Source organism: Sparus aurata, chromosome 6, assembly GCF_900880675.1.
Source record: "Sparus aurata chromosome 6, fSpaAur1.1, whole genome shotgun sequence".
Lineage (NCBI taxonomy): Eukaryota > Metazoa > Chordata > Actinopteri > Spariformes > Sparidae > Sparus > Sparus aurata.
Genome location: NC_044192.1, coordinates 1,465,240 through 1,480,182, shown reverse-complemented (window position 1 = coordinate 1,480,182; position 14,943 = coordinate 1,465,240). Strand labels below are relative to the sequence as shown.

General features: G+C 45.8%; 1 protein-coding gene across 1 annotated transcript in view; it reads right to left on the bottom strand.

The window, feature by feature from the left end:
• pcbp4 (poly(rC) binding protein 4) overlaps positions 1–14,943 on the bottom strand; it is a 488,978-nt gene that overhangs the window by 126,638 nt on the left and 347,397 nt on the right. Inside the window, exon 4 of the mRNA XM_030418806.1 lies at positions 10,580–10,662. The gene's annotated coding sequence lies outside the window, so the exon portion shown is untranslated. The remainder of the gene's footprint in view (positions 1–10,579; positions 10,663–14,943) is intronic.

Below are 14,943 nucleotides of genomic sequence, written 5' to 3'. Positions count from 1 at the left end.
ATAACTGGGTGTCATCCACATATAGGTGACAATTATTGTTGTGCCTTTGAATGATTCTCCTCAGGGGTAACATGTAAATGGAAAAAAGGAGGGGCCCCCAAATTGACCCCTGGGGGACCCCACAAAAAGGGGAGCATGAGAGGAACAGGCATCACCAAGAGACACCGAGAAGGACCTGGTTGATAAATAAGACTTGAACCACTCAAGGGCCACACCACTGATGCCATTAAGGTGTTCCAGACTGGTAATTAGGGTATCATGGTCCACCGTATCAAAGGCTGAGCTGAGATCAAGTAAAATTAAAATTGAACAGAGCCCTGAGTCAGCCGCCAGCAACAGGAACTTCTCAAACGAGTCATTATTGTCTAAAAAGGCAATCAGCTGTGTAGAGACGACTTTTTCTAAAACTTTTGATAAATATGGCAATTTGAAGATCGGTCTAAAATTATTAAAAACTGATGCATCCGAAGTGGGGATGCATCAGGACGTGGTCTATCCACTTCAAGTGTCTGCATACATGTCAGGTGACTGTGGAGGACAGTCCAGGACCTGGTGTTGAGTTCAGGTGACCGTGGAGGACAGTCCAGGACCTGGTGTTGAGGTCAGGTGACCGTGGAGGACAGTCCAGGTCCTGGTGTTGAGGTCAGGTAACCGTGGAGGACAGTCCAGGACCTGGTGTTGAGGTCAGGTAACTGGGGAGGACAGTCCAGGACCTGGTGTTGAGGTCAGGTAACCGTGGAGGACAGTCCAGGACCTGGTGTTGAGGTCAGGTAACCGTGGAGGACAATCCAGGACCTGGTGTTGAGGTCAGGTAACTGGGGAGGACAGTCCAGGACCTGGTGTTGAGGTCAGGTAACCATGGAGGACAGTCCAGGACCTGGTGTTGAGGTCAGGTAACCGTGGAGGACAGTCCAGGTCCTGGTGTTGAGGTCAGGTAACCGTGGAGGACAGTCCAGGACCTGGTGTTGAGGTCAGGTAACTGGGGAGGACAGTCCAGGACCTGGTGTTGAGGTCAGGTAACCATGGAGGACAGTCCAGGACCTGGTGTTGAGGTCAGGTAACCGTGGAGGACAGTCCAGGACCTGGTGTTGAGGTCAGGTAACCGGGGAGGACAGTCCAGGACCTGGTGTTGAGGTCAGGTAACCGTGGAGGACAGTCCAGGACCTGGTGTTGAGGTCAGGTAACCGGGGAGGACAGTCCAGGACCTGGTGTTGAGTTCAGGTGACCGTGGAGGACAGTCCAGGACCTGGTGTTGAGGTGAGGTGACCGTGGAGGACAGTCCAGGACCTGGTGTTGAGGTCAGGTAACTGGGGAGGACAGTCCAGGACCTGGTGTTGAGGTCAGGTAACCGTGGAGGATAGTCCAGGACCTGGTGTTGAGGTGAGGTGACCCTGGAGGACAGTCCAGGACCTGGTGTTGAGTTCAGGTAACTGTTGAGGACAGTCCAGGACCTGGTGTTGAGTTCAGGTAACTGTTGAGAACAGTCCAGGACCTGGTGTTGAGGTCAGATAACCGTGGAGGACAGTCCAGGACCTGGTGTTGAGTTCAGGTAACTGTTGAGGACAGTCCAGGACCTGATGTTGAGGTCAGCTGACTGTGGAGGACAGTCCAGGACCTGGTGTTGAGTTCAGGTGACTGTGGAGGACAGTCCAGGACCTGGTGTTGAGTTCAGGTGACCGTGGAGGACAGTCCAGGACCTGGTGTTGAGGTCAGGTGACCGTGGAGGACAGTCCAGGACCTGGTGTTGAGTTCAGGTGACCGTGGAGGACAGTCCAGGACCTGGTGTTGAGTTCAGGTGACCGTGGAGGACAGTCCAGGACCTGGTGTTGAGGTGAGGTGACCGTGGAGGACAGTCCAGGACCTGGTGTTGAGTTCAGGTGATCTCGGAGGACAGTCCAGGCAGGTAGGACTCCTCGCTCTTCTCTGGTCTTCAGGTAGTTAGATTAGCTCAGATGGGCTTTATTTGTGATTTTTTGGTATCTTTAAATTATGATGAAGGACCATCTCTGTAGAGAAAGATCTGGCTAATTAACTAAAGGCCAGCAGGAATCAGTCTGCATCCTGAGGACTGTCCTGCATCCTACACACATTATCTGGAATCTAAACAATCTAACATCACGGACGACTATAGAAGGATTTAAACCCTCGTGTGTAATATGGATCCTTAACATTGTATTTAAGACCGTGCTGTCTCCGAGCCGCCAGCAGAGGGCGCTCTCTGACCACAAAACAACTCCCATGTTAACTGCCTCTTGTTTTCCTCAGGCGTGGAGAGGCAGAGGAGGCTGAGGTGAGGTGAAGGGTAAATGATATGCACCCTCCAGTCAGGACCCAAAATAGAGATAATCTACACAGATCTTAATCAAGACGCTGACAGACTGTGACGTGAGTCGCCGCATCAGCGCCGCTTCAACCCGGCTGGGAACAAAAGTGAGGTGAGATAAGGTTCAACACAAAGTGGATCCACTTTTATTTACAAAAAGCAAAGACACAATACTCTGAAGCCGGCCTGAACGAGGAGGGAGGACGAGAGCAACAACACATCTGATGTTCACATGTTCAGAGCCTCTCGGTCAGCTGGGAACAGATCAGCTGACCTGAGCAGTCACATACATGATGCATGTTAGCTGTGAGTCTGATTTAACACACGATAACATCATGTGATAGTTTCAGAGGTGATACAGGAAACATCTGGCTGTGTCCTCACTCATCACTGTCTCCTAGAAACTGTTTGTGCAGAGCTGATATGCAACTGTTCGTAAATGTTTTAAATGTTGACACCAAATAAATCAGCAACACTCTCTCAGACGACGCTCTGTATTTCATGTGTTATCGTTCAGTTTGTTCTTGCAGGATAATATCTACGACGACAGTATTATTTCCTTTTCATGGTTGTATTTGTGCAGCGGCTTCTTTAAACCTGCAGTGACAGATTTCTTTCTCGTCCTGTTTCTACTACACACGCAACCAAATCTCAAGAATACATGTTAACTATATATGTTCCTGCAAAACCACAGCGAAGTTCAAATCCTTGTTGGCCGCGATAACGCCACCAAGTCAGCTAATGAGCGTCTGCAGTGGCCGTGATAAACCACTACTGGTACAAATGTCAACCAGCATCTCTGGTTTGCAGACGTTAGCTGCTCACATTGTTTCCTGGAGACTGGACTGATATTCATCGATACACAACAGAAGGCTGCAGGATAAAATACAAGTTTGTTGCTCCTGAATGCTCCACAAACGTATATACAGTAATATAAATGTACTGTATGTTTGCATTCAGCTGCCAGCAGTGACTCGGGGGATGCTGATTGGTTGGATCGCGCCAGGTTTGTTTATGTTCTTTGTTGACGTCTGAACTAAAATATAATGAAAAGAAAAAACACTCAAAACATCCAGTTTTTTTTTTAATTAGTTTTGTTTTTGGAAATGTTTTTTATTACTTTGAGTAATTTTGATGTTTCTGTTTTGTTTTGTTTGTGATCATTTATCTTTCATATGATGTTTCTCACCTCCGGGCCTCCATGTTTTATTTACTGACTGCCGACATCAGTGGATTCATTGCATTGTTTGCCATCTGGGCTCCAACATAAACTTTCAAAATTCAAACTTGAGATGCTCGATGGAGAAATGTTGAGGAAGTGACGTAAACTCACGTCACACTCACTCGATCGTACTGTTAATATACTGTTGAGTATGAGCTTTGAGATTTGTGCCACCAGCGTCACAAAACCTGAGAGTTAATACTGTTGTATTAATGTTCCCTCTACAGCAGAACGGAGAATCGCTCGCTTGGAACGAACAAAGTCATAAAAGTCACTGTTAAAATGCAACGAGAAAAACAAAGATGCCACAACAAACACATTTATTTGTTTGTGCAGGTGAAACAAAGAAAATAAAAAGGCCTTAGAAGAACATATCCCCTTCAAACAGAACAGGAAGGGAAACAAATAACAGAAATGTCAAGATGTCAGAGAGAGATTGAATGTGCAGAATGAAAACAGAATCTAAATGACGACAAACACAACGGAGTGAAAAACAATAGGACAGAAACAGAAGAGTCTGAGGAGACACTTTCAGGAAGTTGACAACTCAGTGCCGACGATAACGCCTCAGAGAGAAGCCTCGTCTCTGCTCGAATGAACCGGGATGTTTCCTCACACTTTATATCAGCTCTCCTCTCCCGGTCCACGCTGCTGACACACTGTGGATTTAGACGGTTTACCCACCAATTAGTCATTAAACTGCCGCGCTGAGTACAGTCGGGTGAGTCAAATCCCTCGGAGAGAGACCTCGCCGCCAGAGCTGAAAGAAGGAGCGGCGCCCGTCGGATCATCAGATGACTGCGGTGTGAAACAGCCGGAATGAAGTTCGGCTGAATGTATTCATCAGGTTAGACGCTTCCCTTCATCTGTTTCAAGAGTTAGCTGTTGAATTACCTCGACTGGTAAGGCGGCTGTCTATCACGCTCCAAAGAACAGGACTCGCCAGCTCAAGGGGAAATGAGGCTTAGTGGGAGCGGTAGCCCTCGCTGGAATGAATGACTCTCTTTAAGTATGCACATTCACTTTGAGGTGCTTTGCTGAGAGCAACAAATGAATAAAAATAGAGATCCAACGCTGTGTAAGGCTCACAGATGAGAGACTGTAGACATCACACTTTTTACACACTCACAAGAAGACGTGATGAGGATACAGAGAGGACGTCTACACCGGCTGCTTCATCAGTTACGGTTTTTGTTTTAAAACACCATGTTGCACCGAGTGGGAGCTAAAAGAGATTACTTACTACGTTAGCTGGAAGCTAGCAAGCAGCCACAAACATCAAGAGTGTGTGTGTGTGAATTCAGATCAACCTCTGAGTGATGAAATCACCTTTTTAATCCCACAAGTTACAAAGTCTGTAAGTCTGAGTTCTGCTCCCGTCTGCAAACGGCTCAGAACAGAACAGAATCTGATGAGACTCCAGGTGTTTATTCCTCCAGAAGCTCTGGATCTGATAAACATCTTTTACAGTTTATTATTTATCCGTTTGGCCCACATGTGAATATTTTACCAAAAAGAGTGAATGAGCTTCATCAGGACGACAGCAACATTTTCAATGTTTCTCATGTGCTGCGATCAAGATCTCCAGAGGAAATGTTAGATAAGTACGTTTCTCCAAAAGCACAGATGAGTTCAAATGAAACTTGTGAATGCAGATTATATGACCAACATTCATCAGGTGTTGGCCTCTGGTGGCTGCAGCACAGGAGCAAAGGAGGAAGTCAGGTGAGGTAGTATAAAGAGGACGGAGTGGATGGATGGCGTGTACAGCTGTGTTGATTCTGACGTCTGTTCTTTCTCAATCAGAATAAAAAGAAGTGTTTTGTTGAAGGTGTTTTGAGATCCGAGATCCTCGTGACTGTTCTCCAACACGCTGCACCTTACTGACTCTGTTAACTCGTTATTTCTCCTTCAAAGATGTGAGGTTGATTAAAAGCGTTCTCTCATCATGTTTACCTTCAGATAATCCCATCAGGTCTGTGAACGACTCGGAACAAGGTGCCACATGACAGAGATTAACTCTTTCAGGTTGTGTATCGAGCTGAAGGCAACACGCGGAAGGATTTTCTCACCCGACCAGTCAGATGTCTTTTATTCCCTTTGGCACGGTGAAGGATGATGCACCATCATAACACAAGAGGCTGCAAAATAACAGTTGTCTTTGTGTCCGTCGTCACCTTGGAAAGATCTTCGAGTACGGTGGTCACATCCTCGTAGGCTGAGATCACATTGTGATTATTAAAGTAAGCAGCGAGCAGCGAGGACAATAAAACTCCTTCAGTGGATCGATTCAGTGGAACAAAAGTGAGAGCGAGCACACCTGGAGATAAGTGAGTCACCTTGAGAGTCGTGAGAGTTCTTTGTTAGACACATCAGGGTGTCAGCGGGCCCGGCGCCGCTCGCTGCACACCTGACTGGAATCAGTATTTATGCTTATGTTTATAATATCACAATACACTTTGCTGTGAAATCGCTAAATTTATAGCAAAAGTCCCCGGTGTGTGTTCCCTGGAGTCGTTCCCTCCAGCGTACATCTGTGTTTCAGCTCGGCTGCGCTGCGAGCACCTGAGGCCGCCTGCTCACGCCCAGGTGGAGCGCTGCAGGAGTTATAATGGATTTGTTCTAATAAATTGTTATAATGACTTCTGGTGTTACATTTTAATGCTCCTGTGAGCTGCTCTCTACACATTTCCAGGTACTTCACAGAGATATATTATTGAGAGAGTACTGCACTAAATCTCATTATCATTAAAGTTATTATTTCCAGTGTGCCATGTCTTCTCCTGCTCAGCACCCTCAGCCAGCTTTCATTTCTTCTCACTTTTAACCCAAAACTAGACAAAGCTGGTGGATTTAGATCCGTGACTCTCCACCCTCGACACCACCTCAATAAATCCCAACATCAACACCTCTAAAACTCAGACTGTGTCTGATAATAAAACTGCAGCACCGGTTTTAATAAATGGCAGAAATGTAGAAAAGCTCAGGGAGAAGCATCAGATGTGTCAGCACAATCAGATGCTGCCAGTTTATGTTTCTATTGACATTTCTTCAAAACAGGTTATATCACGTTCACGTTATATATTTATCACCTGACTGTCATATTAGGAGGTCGAGGAGATGGTGGTGGAAAGGCTGGTTAACCATCGGCTGCAGTTGGAGACTGCCTCTGAATGTTTGTTGGTGTTTTTAACGAGACTTTATTTGACTTCTTTGCAGAGAGTCAAACATACATATTTGATGTGAGGTTGGCACATTTCCAGTTGTGTTTATGGAGCCAGAACAGCTGTTTTGGCTCCTGAACCCAGTCAGAGCAGAAATCACGGCGTTTTAAGAAGTTAAGACTGAAGATTGCAGCCAAAAAAACGGTTGTTGGTGGAAACCAGAGGTGATGAGAGAAGGATTCAGGAGCCCTCTGGTCGGGAACACATCAGTGGAATAAGGCAGAGGAGACTGCAGTGAACAGATTCCTCCAGGCAAAAGAAAACCTGGAGCACCAACAAGGATCTGCAGCAGAGCTGTTGCAGGTGACGAGGACGGCTCGCTGTGGCTTCACGTCTCAGAGGGCTGCAGAGGATTAAAGCTGCCCTGCAGAGTTTCCATGCAAACAAACAGCATGTATTTACATTCAGGACTCAGTGAGAATCCTGCAGGGTTCAGCTAACATGTGGAACGGTTTCCTTCGTTGTAAAACAGCTGCAGACAAACTTTTCTTCAAAGTCTGAAACATGTCTTCTTTAAATCTGCGTTTACTTCTCACAGGTGTGTTCCTCGTCCGTCACCTCCATCTGTTGATCAGTGGACTCCTGTGAAACCACCAGCTGCAGAGTATCACCGCTAACAAACAGGGACACGATGTATAAGGTATCACTCCTTTTGTCTCTTTGTCAGTACTTCTACAAGTGGTGACAGAAAGCCAGCGCTCCCACCACGAGCATCCAGTCTGACTTCATTAAACTGCCGGCCGTCCAAAACGTCCAGTCAGAATGAAAGTGAGTCAAATCTGCTGCACAGTTAACATCTAACCAGCCTTGTGAAATATCTTAAAGCTAGATTTATGTCAAGATTTTATTATTTCTTTTTACTTTTGCCAAGAAAAAGCGTGTTTTTCCCTTGATGGTACATTTAGCGTCATTTGAAAGCTCGATATTTCAAGTTTCCAGCGACACCAAGCGTGTTTTTATAGACTGAAGAGAGAATAATCCTCTCGTCTCCAACAACACATGCTCCTATATTTACAGAGTTTACAGATGTATGACTTTATTGTTCAAATACAATAAGATTCTGAAAGCTGAAGACATCCGGTGTTGTACATGTTCACACCATCCTCAGCCCGAGGTGAGCAGAGGGTGACGCTTCATATCAGCAAAGAGACACGGATCATGTTTATATTAGCAAATTACTGAAAGGACTCTGCTGAAACTGTCACATTAACTATGTCAAGAAACTCGCCAATGATGTCACACATGACATCACCTGTTGTTGCACATCCAGTGGAGCTATCGAGGCCTCAGGTGTGATCATGTCTGTAAACCAGGATGATGAATCAAACACTGATTGTCTTGAATGAGTGAATATTTATACAATTTGCGTGCTGGACACTGTTGTCGTTGTTGGAGGACAGATTGTTTGTCTCTACATCACAGCGCCATGATGCTGTGTCCATCAACCAATCAGAAGCTGTGCTTCTGGCTGAGAGCCTCGCTCTGGATTTGTAATAAATGCTAACAAACTTGAGCTTCATTGCTTTGATTACTCGATATGAAACATCACCCTCGTCAGTGTAATAACGCCTCGTCGTGCTCGTTGGTTCTGTTAGTTTCACACTCGTTGAGCGTTCAGATCTGCCGTCTTCTCCTCACACGGGTCAACACAAACACAACAACACGTCCGTAACTCTACAACTCAGTGCACATCCTCTGACAACGCTGCAGCGCTGCTTTGTATCTTAGTGTTGATGCTGATGTCACCTGTGAAGGCGTGCGAGCATCAGAGAGGAAACAACACTTCCTGTCGCCTCACATCCACGAGAGGGAGAAAATTAAAAAGAACAGACATCAAACTATGAAGTTCAATAAAAGTTTGTCTCATGCAAAACATCATCCTCTCCTCCTTTGAAGCTGTTAAGTGTTAAGTCTGTTGAACCTAATTCACTTTGAAGTGAGCGACGTGTGTGTGTGTGTGTGTTTGGAGGGTTGGTATGAGGTCACTGTTGCCTATAGGTGTGTGTGCAGCTTACATTAGGCTGAGTGTGTGCGTGCATCGATGCATTAACAACACTCATGCACACGTGGTGCTGCTTCTGTGAGCCAGATCGAGCAACTGTGCATTAAATCAGAGGGTCAAGGTTGGTCAGCACATCGAGGCCGCGGACGCTCCATCAGTGTTTAATACGAGGGGAACGGCAGGCGAGGAGGGGGGGGCGCTGCTTCAAAGACACTCTAATGCTGCACGCCCCCGTTGGGAATCTAAATTACGGCTGAAGCCTCGACTGAAATCCCCAGTCAGAGAGAACGAGGTGGAGGTGGAGAGATGAGAAACGAAGAGAGATGGAGAAGAATTAAAATTGTGTCACGGAAACATAACAACATGGATCTGTTGATGTCCTGCAGCCACCATCAGGATCCAGCTTCACCTGAGATGACCTCATCAGGAATATTCACAGACCTGATGATGGCGCCACAAAGTTGATGTCTCCAAAGAAATACCTGTCCATCAAACAGGTGCTGAAGTATTTCAAAGTATTCCTCTCAAAGTATCTCCCTCCAACACGATAATTTGACCAGGTTCCTTCAGAACCACAGGTGACATTAACCAGTTGGTTAATTGTTCCCATGCTGGTACACAGATCTGTCTGTAGCCGTTTTTAGACAGAGCACCTAGCCGCCAATCTGCCCGTCCTTTTGGCGGCTCGGTCCGCGGTTTTAGACAGAGGGCGGCAAATTGGGGGTCTGTTTTGGTCCACTGATTTTCCTCCTCGGAGGGAACACTTATTTTCGCCTCGCCTGCTATCTAAAAACGAGGCAGCAAAGTGCCGGCCTCTGCGTGAGGTGGGCGGAGGTGTGGATGACCTGCACTGTTGTGCGACCCACAGCCGGGGAGTTTTAAAACCAGGAAACAGCTGATCACAGCAGTCAGTCCATCACTTCATCCGCGGACATTAAGATGAACAACTGGACAGCCGCTGAGATCCAGGAGATGCAGCGTCTCCTCGCTCTCTGTAGCTGTTTGGTTGTGTTAGCTTGATGTTGTAGCAGCGAGCTAGGAACGGTCGCTACTTTCAAATTAAAAGCCCCCCGCTAAGAACCCAGTTCTAAACTCCAATGGGGTGCAATGTAAAGCTCTTATTTTGAAGACAAATTCGTTGTCTCTGTTCACAGCCCAACTTCGAGCTTCACGTCACGTCACATGTTTACGCCTACCTCAGAGGCGGCTTTTGGAAAAGGAGGAATATTACACCTCTGTTTTAGAAAGACAGGCCGGCACATTGCCGTCCTTACCTTGGAGCAAATGTGCCGCCTTGTCTATCTAAAAAGGGCTTGTGTGTCTGTTCAGCTCACCTGCTGTTATTACAGTGAAAACAGGAGTTGTGATTTTTGGCTAAAACTGTTGATCAAAAACAAAAAGATAACGTTGCTGGTAGAGAGAAACAGAACGGGAGATAAGCCAGCTCTCACAGACACAAAATCACAAAGTGCTTCACATTAATGACAAAAAACATAATTAAAGCACCTGCTCATTACCTGTCCAGCTGCTTCATCATGCAGCAGGTAGTCGGCCCGGGAGGCGGAGCCACCACACCCTCACCTCTGACGCTGTCGTGGCTTCAGAGCCGCATCCTGACAGCAACATAACAATGTTGTGTTGTGAATGTGAAGAAATGTAAAGTTTCAACACAACAAAGTCGTTCAGCTCACGTGGAGACTCTCACACATCACACCTCATCCTTCTGTCTCCTTCTGCATCATTACTGTTTATTATCTACTCTTTATTTATTATGATTATTGTGTCTGGAAGTGGCGGCTGTAATCTACCTGATGAGGAGACTGAATGTGAAGCAGGACGTCAGCGGGAGGTTCCGTCCTCTCAGGGTGGACGAGGTGTTTGTTTGAGGACTCTGGAGGAGAAACGAGATGTTTTATTCATCTTTATTCATTCATTTCCTTTCTGCAGCTATCAGAAACTCGCTCCTCTCTCATGCTCATATTATCCATTGTCATTACCATTATTGCCTTCTTCATCATAATCACTGTTACAGTCCACATTATCGTCCTCATGATTACTGTCATCTCCGTCGACACCACCCCCCAAATCACCGCCGCTAAATGAACGAGACGGAACAATTTGCAGCAGATTCGATCTTAAAATAAAAGTTTCATTTCGCACACATCTGTGCACATTGCTCTTATGTCTGTTAGCTCTCTGCAAACAAAATGAAAGCAGAGCGTGTTTACTTTTGTTGGCTTCCTGTTTATTGTGATGATTATTACTTCAACGTGACTGTAGACGTTTCTTCATCTCTCACAATCATCGTCAGCATCATCACCGCTCCTGTTATTGCTGTAAACAAGCAGAAGCCTGCCAGCATCATAATCATCATCACCACAACAGCAGAGACGCGTCACATCAGCCGGCGACTCTTAACCGCACATATTAGAAAATATATCTTGGTGTCCGGACTGCACGTGACTCACTGACGTCTCCTCACAAGAAGCACAAAAGAGCAGAAGAAGTCACAGACTGTGAATCTGTTTGTGTCGCTGCAGAATTTCATTAAACTGAATCTCGGAGGCGAAATCAAAATACACACTGAATTTACTGGCAGCTTTCTATCCGTCCTCGACCCCGGAGACCTGTGAGTGTGTGTGTGTGTGTGTGTGTGTGTGTGAGAGTGTGTGTGTGTGTGTGTGTGTCTACAAGATGTGGCTGCCTCCATCTTTTCTCTGTATTTCCAGCGATGTATGTGCCCGTCTGTCTCTCTCTCGCAGCTCCGTGATGAGTCGAAGCTTTCATACGCGTGTCAGGTGTGTTCAGAGATGCATGTGAGCACACGGTGTGTTCATCCGACCACCATCACCCCCGCAGCAATCGTCCAATCACAGTTCAGCCGCTGTAACTATTCACAGACTGTCTGTGGATCTCTGAACATGATGAAGTGTTGAACTCGGTGCTCTGATAGCAGGTAGACTCAGAATCAGATGAGTTTCAAGAGTTTTATCTTTTGAAAAACCTTTTTTCTAAAACACAAAACCAACAGATTGAACAGTGTTTGTCATTACCACGTCTGGCTAGCTAACTAGCTTATTACCTAGAAAACAACCAAAACACTGCTTCTGATTCCACCTGATACGTTTTGAGTCTGCCACGGCGCAGTACTGTCAGACAGCTGGTGTTCCTGCAATAATCACATACCGTATATTACCAAATAATAACCAGGTTTCAATTAGCCGCCAGGTCCCCTTTAAACGCCGGGTGCAGGTCTATGTTTGGATAAATAACCGCCGGTTCCAAATAAATGCAGAGTCTAATTTATTTAAAAAAGGAGGAAAAAAGGGAGGAGGAAGGCTAGAGAGGAGCCTGAGATAAACATGCGGGGATGAGTTATCAGCAAACGGGCACGCCACGAGAGAGTGTCCCGCAAAAAATGATCAGGACGATGGAGAAACAAATGTACGCCACCGTGAGTGACAGCAGAGATGAGGAGTTTGCTGCGAGTGCTGGTTGGCTGAATCGTTTCCTCCGCCGCAACAACTTCACTTGCAGAAGACGCATGACTTTTGAATTAAACACCTGGTCTGTTAAGTGATTGAAACAAATAAACGTCCCGGCTATTATTTGGTAATTTATGGTAATCACTGTGGACTGCAGTTATAGGTCTCTGTTATAAACACAACAACAGGAAGTGTTTTGAAAAGTAACCGATTGTCATATTGTTGTTTCGGTGCTTGACTTCCTGTCTGCTCGGTGCTAAATTCAGCTGAACTGCTGCTTCCTGTTCAGGCCTCCGCCAGATATATAAGTCCTGCGTATCTGTTCTGGAGGGTTCTGGACTGCCGGAGCTGGACGGAGCAGAAACACAGTGGACCTGCTGGAAGTTAATACAGAGACTACAGTGAAACCATCAGCTCTGCTGGCGTGGTGGAGACGTAACACAGCGGACACGTATCTGGTGGAATCATGGGGTGAGGAAAAGGAGCTAATATCTGTTAGCTACTTAACTTTGTGGAGTTACAAACAGTGTTGCCAGATATCGCGAGAGAAACAAGCAAGCGGGCCTGAAAACAAGCCCACAACAAGCGACTTCTCCGTTCGTGGTAAAAAAAAAAAATAAAAAAAGACAGATTATTACACTTTGCACACACACAAATATCACCCTGAATCCAGAAATATCATCGTATTTATTATTGTTTTTTTAAGTTATGATCCTTTTTTGTTTTAGTTCCAGGACTTCACAACAATATGACATGCAATACAATAGGAAGTCATAGGAAGGAAGGAACTTTAACAACAAGCCCAAAAACCTGCAGCCCGCGACTACCAATATTTATAAGCGACTTCACAGAAAAACAAGCCCATAGTCGCTTATAATAAGCAGACTTGGCAACTGTGGTTACAAACTTCAGATCAAACCTTCAAACAAGAGCCGACATCATCATCCACTGTGTGTTAGCTAGTTTAAGCTAACGTTAGCCGCTGTGTGTAGACAGGTTTACACTCCAACATCTAATGTCACACTCTTCACCTGGAGGAGCGTTCTGTCCCAACACAGACACAAGAACATTAACACACATTTACACAGACACACACACACACACCTGCACACACCTGCACACACACATCAGTGTCAAATCACAGCACCACGCATCACTTCCATGTAGGTAAACGCACTCATGTGCACAAACACACACAGTCCCGGGTCGGGGAGTCGTGTTCACCCTGTTTTTCCTTGAGATGCTCTCTGTTCTGGAACAAAGCCTGTTTATAATCCAGTGAATAATGTTCAGTAGGTCAGATGAAAGAAAGCAGCCTGGAGGGCATTCCATCTTTTACTCTCCACTAAACCAGAAGAGGTCATTCTGGTGCAATCTTTATTCAGAATCAATTATTCAGAGACCTTAAATTAAATCAAGCACACGTAGATGTTCATTAAAACAAAATCTGTCTATTATAAAATATTCTATTGTTAGGAAACGCACCTTGATGATTTCTGATGTGTCCCGGCGGTGTGTATGTTCCTTTAACTGTAATAAGCTTCTTCTCTTCTCTGTTTGTTTCTGGTTTTAATCTCAGACAGACGAGAGAAACCTGGAAGTAAGAACTAAATAAGAAATGTCCTCGTCCCTCGACACAAACCACCGGGTCCTGTTCATCCATCGTCTCAGTAAAAACTGCTGGAGAAGCGTCGGTGAACTATAATGCACATGACGATATCGCTGTGAAGATGGATCGTGCTGCTTAACAACATACATGCTCAGCAGAACAGAGCTGTGCTAATAAATAAAGAGGGAATTTCTCAGTCTGTTGAGCAACTGTGACACGTCTCCTGCCCGACACCGCTGACCCAACAAAGTCCAGTTTAATAAACTCCAGACCACCACGCCACAGCGGCCGGTCGAAGGGCTGAAGGTGGGTCTGCAGCGTCTCCCCGGGATTTAAGAAGCTTAAGTGCTGTCCTCGCCTCAGGGGGACGGAACAGGACGGGACTCTGAGGGAAACTCTCATTCAGACGCTGTAACAGTTCAATCAGAGTGTTTGTTGAAGCTCCACTCAACTGAATTTTTATGATAAACTAGGGATAGATATCGTTAGGATTTTATCGATACTGATACTCCTTATTGGTACCGATACTTATCGATACTCTTATTGATACTACAACATGTATCATCTTTTCAAGATGTTTAAAGATTCAACCTTCTTTTTATTACCAGGTAATAACAAAGTTTCAACAGAACAGAAGCTGTGTAATTACAAATACTCAGCAACAGATAAGCAGGACTTCTATTTCTGCTGGATGTCGGAGCACGACGCAGCAATTCAGCTGAATTTAGCACCGAGCAGACAGGAAGTCACGAACCGAAACAACAATATAACAACCGGTTACTTTTCAAATTAAACACTCCGTGTTGACACCAGCACACAAATCTCAAACAAGAGACAAACACACAAGCTCTTCTGCTGATCCTTCAGTCGGGAACACTTCCTGTTGTTGTTTTTCTATAACAGCTGTCTACCCTGCTGCGCCGTGGCGGACTCAAAACGCAGCCGGTGGGGGTTACCGGACGGCAGACAGCGGAGCAAAACCAGATCGGAGCTGTAATGCAGCGGACAGTATCCAGTGGAAATTGGAAGCAACATCAACACTTGGCGCGCGCGCATGGTGTGAAGCTAAAGGAGGGCG